The sequence below is a fragment of the Nicotiana attenuata genome, unplaced genomic scaffold (genome assembly GCF_001879085.1).
Source record: "Nicotiana attenuata strain UT unplaced genomic scaffold, NIATTr2, whole genome shotgun sequence".
NCBI classification, from domain to species: Eukaryota; Viridiplantae; Streptophyta; class Magnoliopsida; order Solanales; family Solanaceae; genus Nicotiana; species Nicotiana attenuata.
Genome location: NW_017671220.1, coordinates 281,623 through 288,065, shown reverse-complemented (window position 1 = coordinate 288,065; position 6,443 = coordinate 281,623). Strand labels below are relative to the sequence as shown.

The following is a 6,443-nucleotide window of genomic DNA, read 5'->3' as shown; positions in this document are numbered from 1 at the left end:
CTGCTGGAAGAGCTGAATGAACCGGGCGACTCGTATAGCCCCTACCATGACGACCTGTAGCTGGGGCACGGGCACCAGAATAATGACCCGACTCTCGAGACCTCTTGGCCTCCCTCTCCTCTCTATCCCTAGCATGCATACCCTCAATCCTCCAGCAATGCTCACCACCTGCTGATAAGAAATATCCATCACTAACTCACGAGCCATGATAGACCTGATGCTGGGAATAATTTTGATATAAATGAACTCATGAGAGTGTGAGGATTCTAGAAATGTAAATTTTACCCGATTCCGAGACGTGGGCCCGAGGGGCGTTTTGGTCATTTCACCTAATTTCGCGCATTAGCTTAGAATTTAATTGTAGAATTAGTTACTTGAAGTATTATTTACATTACACTACAAGAAAATAGGCCTTTAGCGAGGGGAAATTTGGTCGTTAAAAGTCCGATTTCGATCGTTATAAGTTGATAACGACCGGAAAAAATCCGGTCGTCACCGGTCGTTAAAAGCTCCGACGTTAAAAGTTAACGACCGGTTTTACAATCCGGTAGTTAAAGGTTCTTTAGCGACAACATAATTTTCGGTCGTTATACATGCTTTTTAGCGACAGGATTTTCCCCTCGTTAAAATGTTATCCGGTCGCTAAAAAACTCTAATCACAACAAATAATTAAGTCAATTCAAGTGATTTTAGCGACCGATATTCCCTTCGTTGATTGTATAATTATTTTTAACAGCCGAATTTCCCTTCGCTAATGGTCATTTATCTGTTTGAGAAACATGTCGATAAAGAGTTTTAATGACCACATTTTTCTTCGCTAATATGAAAATATAATAAATATAATTACTAAAATTTAAATTACATGAATAGTAATAATTCTTTAGATGCTTTCATACACGCTCAACAACATTAGAAAATAAATCAAATACTTGATATCTTGTTAGTATAATGAACTAAAGTATCATATTTACCAGAAACCAATCTAAATTGTATGACATCATTTTTAACAATTCCTAAAAAGAGAAAAAAGTAAAATTGCAACATATATATTTACATAAGACAATGTCTTTAATCATCCCTCACAAAGCAAAAACCTCTTATACTTCAACTTGCTCTACACTTCTTCAAGGATAGGTTCTTTGGACTTCAAATTTTTAATCTGTTAAAATAACAAATTTATGTTAGTTTGGTAACAAAGAATAAACAACTAAAGAAGATCATATTAAAGTATAATATAAAGATGAAAAATTTGAAGTGAAAAAGTACATGTTGAAATTGATGAACAGGCCTATTCGAATGACTACAAAATCTTTTTCTATGTTGATCCTATAGGCATATTGCTCAACTTCTGAAAATTAGTCTAAAGCTGAAAATTTCCAGAAAAAGAAGAAAGGGAAAGGATGACTAACAATGCAAGACTTCAATTCGATGATCGAGATAACAAGTGGGGGTTTAAAGAAATAACGGCTCTTAGACTTCAATCCCATTTCCTTGTTGGAATCAAAATCTAAAACTTCACTCACAAACAAATACAAGTACTACGTAATGATATATTTATTTCAAGAATTCAATTCAATGGGATTAGAGTTTAACTTGGATAAAACAGAACAATTAAAGGCCTTACATTATATCAAGGATATGTCATCAACATAGGAATATCACTGAATGTGATCCAACGATCCTTAGTCTGCAAAAATACTTATTTTTTGGTAAGGAGTCTCCTTAAGTATTTATATTAAGGATAAATACTTTTTTTGGCAAAAATATCACTGAATGTGATCCAATGTCCTTGTGATGACAACTGCCATTATATTGTACTTGTTGTAGGCATCAAGGGCATGGTGAAAATACATGTCATTTGATTTTGTCAAGGACTTGAGACAGTGTAAGCAATGGGGCAGACGAGGATTGTGAAGATCAAATTTTGGTGAGAAGTTTCAAGGTGATCTGAGGCAACTGTTAGATGATAAATAACGGCAGCAGGTGGTTGAGGGAACATGTTTGGATGCTGCTAATAATAATGGGAACAAGTCCATTGTAGTTCATCAAGGATTTGATGCTAATAAGATGCGAAATACAGCAGTTGTTGCTAAGAATGCATCTGGGCAGCAGCAGGTCACAAAAACTGAAAAAGAACTAGCTAATAGTGGTCCAATTAATCCTGTAGGTGATGTTTCAAAGGGGGTGAAGGGTCAATCTAAACCTACAGGTGATGTTCGTGCTACTACAGCCTTGGCGAGGCTTTACAAGGCTGTGAACTCAGGGTTACAAACTAATCCCAAGCTGGATGGTAATGGAGAGGTGGCAGTCGCAGGGATGCAGCTGGTGAACCATCTGATAAATCAACAGGTTTTAAAGCTTCTATTGTGGCTAATGAGGGGCAAGAATCAGATGTTGTAGCTAAAGGATCTGATGTTTGTAAGCTACTGCCTATAACAGCTGGTTCCAGTGCTGCTACAGGTCCCGTTGACGCTACTATAGTTAAGGGTTCTCAGGTTTTACAACAACCCAGTATAATCCACAAGTGGGTCTGGGGACAGTAGTGTGTACGCAAATACCTATACCCCGATGGGGTAGAGAGGCTGTTTTCGATAGACCCTCGATTGGCATGGCACGTGTAGCTTCTGGCAAATATTACTGTTTTTTGAAGAATTAGCAAAGCACCTATGCCCAATGTCACACCAGTTTGACACGAGTACATTAAGGCAATTGAAGGATCCATGTAACATGAGGAATGACTATAGCATAGACCGTTAAAAAAACGCAAACAAGCAACAATGTGATTCTTCAACGACTGAACGTCGACATATGCTTTTATAAACTAATCAGCATAAAGATGTGATTTATTATTTATATGACATGAGAGAGAAAAAAGCACGAGATTCTCCTAACCTTAACTTCTATGGTAAAGTCTCCAGGAATAACTTTGTGTAACTCTTCGCTATGAACAGCCACTGGTATTCTGTGGACAAGTAGCTTTGCCACCTTGGGCTCTTGCACCTAAATTTAAAGGAGTAATGACCATCTTATAATCAGGACAAAAGAAAGAAAATTAAATTTAAAATAAAAGGCTTTATGATATTACCTCCTCACGAACTAACGGTATGATACAATCAACTCCACGTTCAATCTTGGCAAGAACAAGCTTCATCGCAGTACATGCATCAACCAGACAATTATGTGGTGAGTCCTTCTTTCGAAGTTCAAAACCTAACACAGACTATTTGGAAACTATTGTAAGTAAACAATAGCATTCACCAAGCAGAGCTTGTGATAAATAGTTAAATACTTGTTAATCTTCAGTTTATAAAAGGAACCACAGTTGGAAAAAGAAGAACGGGGAGACAAACCACAAAGACTGCTAAAAAAAAGCAGCACAACTATTTTACTAAACACAAAACGAATAGAGTTATTTGGAGTGTTCAGATAAAAGCATTTGAAAAAATGTCTGCACTTATAAATTCCCAAATAAAATAGGAATCCAAAGTAAGGGTTGATATGGCCAACAATGCAACAGAGTGGACATATCGTAGCATGGGAAAGAAATACTAAGATTAAAAAAGCACAACTTACCTTACACAAATTACTTAAAGAAGGTCTCTATTAGAAGGCTGATCCCGATATTTGAAGACATAAGATGTGTCAATCACTCTTGCATGATCTATCTTCAAAACTATTAAGAACAACATAACAGAGCTTTATCAAAAAAAAGAAAAGAAGCGAAGGACATAACTGAGGAAAAGCACGGCATAATACTCTAAGGACAGGGAAAGAAAAGAGAAAAGGGAGTAGAAATAGCATTAAAGCCTGGGGATATTAAAAAGAGACACGTGATCATAAAAGCCATGTCATTTTCATTTACCAGCAGATGTGCACCAAAGATTTGAATGTTAATTAAAGACCATCACTTATGATGCAAGATGTAGCTTACCTCGAAGGTCATTGTGTAAACTGTGGCCAATCAATATGGTTCCATGTGATAATAGCTTCTTCATGGACATCTGTACATCGGCCAATGAACAAGAAACTCCATCTAAATCTCCAGCGGTTATTCCAGTAATCTCAGTTCTGTAATCTGCAATTGGTTTTTTTGGATTCACAAATTCATGGAGTCTAACCTCCTTGTGTGATGGAAATGAGTAATCTGTCGGATATTGAGGGTGCTCAAAAGTTAAACGAACCAGTCCCTGCACTGCCACAATATCAATATTTTAAGCACAGAACTTGTTGGAAAAAAAAAGTGTGTGTGTGGTGGGGGGGGGTATCAAAATTGGAGAGCATGCAACTATTTTGCTACAATAATTCTGAATACTAATTCCAATTTTTATTTTTATTTTTTATTTTTTCTATCACCATGCCCTGCTAGCTTGCGAGCAACTTGACTATAATCCACCGAGCAGCATGTCTTGCCCACAAGCACATGTTGTCAATGGTAAATCCGCCCACAAAGGTTAGAGAAAATCACTCATCATAGCATGTGTTGTAGCTGGTATTCAAACCACGGATCTCCAGGTTGTCACTCTCAAATATCAACTATATATCAACAAGTTATAGCCGTAGTAAAATTCTAACAGAACAAGTTATAGCCGCAGTTAAATTCTGACAGAACAAGTTATAAGACCTATTAGCAGCGACTGGAGATGAATTAGCTACTCTCAACCCACTTAAGTAGATTTTTCCCAACTATCTTACAACAAAACCACCCTAATGTCGCAGTTATGATTCGTAATAATACCAGAAAGCCAAAATATACTCTTCACCTGTTCCGCGGATTCACTATCCGGGGACTTTTTCTGAAGCTTCTCTACAGCATCTCGATTGGTAATAACATTGAAACACCTTTTTGAAAAGCTGCACAAAAGGGACATTATGGCATTAGTAGTAGCAGCATTATTTTACGCTAATTAACCAAATAAAAACAAGAGGTAATCGATATTAACCACCTTTATGACATACTCTTTGACTAAACGTCTTCAAAAACGCAAGCAGATCATCAACGGACCTCTTGGACGGGTCACTCAAGCTAACCCCTAACTTCTTGTCATATGATCTCAAAAAATCTTTCCACCCTCCGCTACTTCCTTTCATCTGTCGCTTTTGAGCTAACTTGACAATTTCGACTAGAACCTTTTATAACAATTAAACATGAGAAATTACATTTCATCGATCGTTCCTCCGGAAGCTAATTGGTAGTAATTATCTATTGTACATAAATTTTGAATTTGCACTATTGGAAAGCCTAATTACTGTCTAGTTCTACATAAAAAATGTAAAACCAGCTCAGAAATATGAACAACATATTTATAAATCGTTTAACTAGCTAATTGTACTTAACTCCTGCAAAGGTGGGTACATAAAAACTAATTTAAATGAGGGCAAGTATTAAACAGGTGAGCATTTACTGTATAATCAACAAAATTGCAACTTTACGCGGCTGCGAGATTCACCTATTTCTTCGCTGATGAGGCAATCTTCAAATCCATTGCAAGGGCGGCTCTAAGATTTAGCAGGTAAAGTCCTTGCCCTAGCCCCCAAATATTTAGCAGGTGAAGTCCTTGCCCCAGCTCTAAGGGGTTCTCAGGTTTTGAAGAATGCAAAAGCACCTGTGGTTGATCGAAAGGACTGCTATAATAATAGATGCTGAGCAATACGCTAATGCAGCTGGACAGTTGATCACTAAGGAACTTGAACAATCTAAGATGCAGCTCTCAACAGATCGGAAGGAGAAAAGAGCTGAGCAGGTACTTGATGCTCCAACTCCTAACGGGAATCGAGCTCAATCATCACTTGAAACTATCGCTGCTTTGAAGGATCCTAAGGCAACAGATGGTACAAAGGTTTTGGAATTTGCTACTGAGATTCCAAAACATTAAGGAAGTGTCCCGAGTGTACATTTTTCTCTGTTTGTCTAAAGAATCTGCTATACGCTCTGTTTATTCCATCTCTAACAAAAGTGATAATTTTATCATCTTATGTCACGACCCAATTCCCCAAACCCGGTCGTGATGGCGCCTCTCGTGAAGACAAGGCCAGCCAACAGAACAACAACGCCTCTTTTAACAGTTACTTAGCATGAATAAGTCTGAATCATAGATAATAAAGAAAAAATCATATTGCGGAATAAACGTGATAAAACAGGAAATCCCATCCCGACTCAGCCCGAAATCGGGGTGTCACAAGTCACGAGCATCTAGAAGGATTTTTGATACAACTACAAAGCATATAATACATAGAATAAAAATCTGGAATTAAAAGAAAGAAGTCTGGTGCCGCGAACGCTGACGGTCACCTTGCTCAGCTACGATAGCCAATCCTCAACCAGCTCAAACCCGCTACCGGGTAAACCAATACCTGCATCTGCACGCGAGGTGCAGGGAGTAAAGTGAGTACTCCAACTCAGTGAGTAATAAAGGTAAATAATAACTGAGCAGCAAGAAACCACG

At 37.7% G+C, this 6,443-nt stretch overlaps 1 pseudogene; it reads right to left on the bottom strand.

The window, feature by feature from the left end:
• Positions 1-1,005: 1,005 nt before the first annotated feature.
• LOC109206781 lies at positions 1,006-5,299 on the bottom strand (annotated as a pseudogene).
• Positions 5,300-6,443: the final 1,144 nt, after the last annotated feature.